The sequence below is a fragment of the Mandrillus leucophaeus genome, unplaced genomic scaffold, assembly GCF_000951045.1.
Source record: "Mandrillus leucophaeus isolate KB7577 unplaced genomic scaffold, Mleu.le_1.0 Scaffold11, whole genome shotgun sequence".
NCBI classification, from domain to species: Eukaryota; Metazoa; Chordata; class Mammalia; order Primates; family Cercopithecidae; genus Mandrillus; species Mandrillus leucophaeus.
In genome coordinates this window covers 2321086-2322945 of record NW_012099209.1, presented here as the reverse complement: position 1 = coordinate 2322945, position 1860 = coordinate 2321086, and positions in this window count along the sequence as shown.

The following is a 1860-nucleotide window of genomic DNA, read 5'->3' as shown; positions in this document are numbered from 1 at the left end:
CCCGAGTAGCTGGGACTACAGGCGCCTGCCACCTCGCCCGGCTAATTTTTTGTATTTTTAGTAGAGACGGGGTTTCACCGTGTTAGCCAGGATAGTCTCGATCTCCTGACCTTGTGATCCGCCCGCCTCGGCCTCCCAAAGTGCTGGGATTACAGGCGTGAGCCACCGCGCCCGGCCTGGCTGTGATTTTTATATGTTTCTGTTGATGGTGTTCAGGACATGTCACCCATAACATGCCAACCTACAACTTTGGCATATTGATATGGAGAATTTTGAGTTAAACATATTTGCAAACAGTAGATGCAAGAAGGGCTCTTATTTATTTATTTATTTATTTTTTTGAGATGGAGTCTCACTCTGTTGCCCAGGCTGGAGTGCAGTGGCACGATCTTGGCTCACTGCAACCTCCACCTCCTGGGTTCAAGTGATTCTCTTGCCTCAGCCTTCCAAGTAGCTGAGATTACAGCCTTGCACCACCATGGCTGGCTAAATTTTATATTTCTAGTAGAGACGGAGTTTCACCATGTTGGCCTGGCTGGTCTTGATCCCCTGACCTCAGTTATCTGCCCACCTTAGCCTCCCAAAATTCTAGGATTACAGGCGTGAACCACTGTGGCCGGCCCAGAAGGACTCTGTGATCTTCCCTTTTATTTTCTCTTTATTTTTGAGAAGGAATCTCACTCTGTTGCCCAGGCTGGAGTGCAGTGGCATGATCTTGGCTCACTGCAACCTCCGCCTCCTGGGTTGAAGTGATTCTCCTGCCTCAGCCTCCCAAGTAGCTAGGATTATGGGTGCCTGCCACCATGCCTGGCTAATTTTTGTATTTTTACTAGAGACGGAGTTTCACCATGTTGGCCAGGCTGGTCTTGAACTCCTGACCTCAGGTGATCCCCCAGCCTCCGCTTCACAAAGTACTGGGATTACAGGCATGAGCTACTGTGCCTGGCCAAAATTTTTAAAAAATTAGCCAGACGTGGTGGTGTGCAACTGTAGTCCCAACTACTTGGAAGGCTGAGACAGGAGGATTGCTTGGGCCTAAGAAGTCAAGGCTTCAGTGAGCTGTGATCACGTTACTGCACTCCAACCTGGGTGACACAGCAAGACCCTGTCTCAAAACAAACACTTCGGTCTAGTTACTTTTTTGGGTCTCCATTTTTCTCATGAGGGCTCCCATCTACAATGAATAAGCTTTGTGTGCTATTGTTTTGTTAATCTGTCTGTCAGTCTGAGCCAGACACCAGAGAGAGGGGGAAAACTCTAGCCCTGCTACCGTTTCTGGTGACAAGGATGGGTTACAATCCTTGGCTGGGAAAATCTGCTCCCTCTGAGGTCTGCAGGGGAGAAATCCTGGGACCTGACTAAGCCAATGCAAAGTAAGAATTCAACTGAACCTGGTGGCTCATGCCTGTAATCCCAGCTTTTTGGGAGGCTGAGGTCGGTGGATTACTTGAGGTCAGGAGATCAAGACCAGTCTGGACAACATGGTGAAACCCCATCTCTACCAAAAAATAGCAAAATTAGCTGGGTGTGGTAGTGTGTGCCTGTAGTCCCAGTTACTCAGGAGGCTGAGGCACGAGAATCACTTGAACCTGTGAGGCTGGGGTTGCAGTGAGCTGAGAAGCGCCACTCCACTCCAGCGTGGGCAACAGAGTGAGACTTTGTCTGGGAAAAAAAAAAAAAAGGCCACGTAGTGGCTCACACCTGTAATCCCAGCACTTTGGGAGGCTGAGGCAGGCAGATCACGAAGTCAGGAGTTCGAGATCAGCCTGGCCAACATGGTGAAGCCCTGTCTCTATGACACAGGAGAATCGCTTGAATCTGGGAAATGGCTGCAGTGAGCCGAGAAAGCACCACTGCACT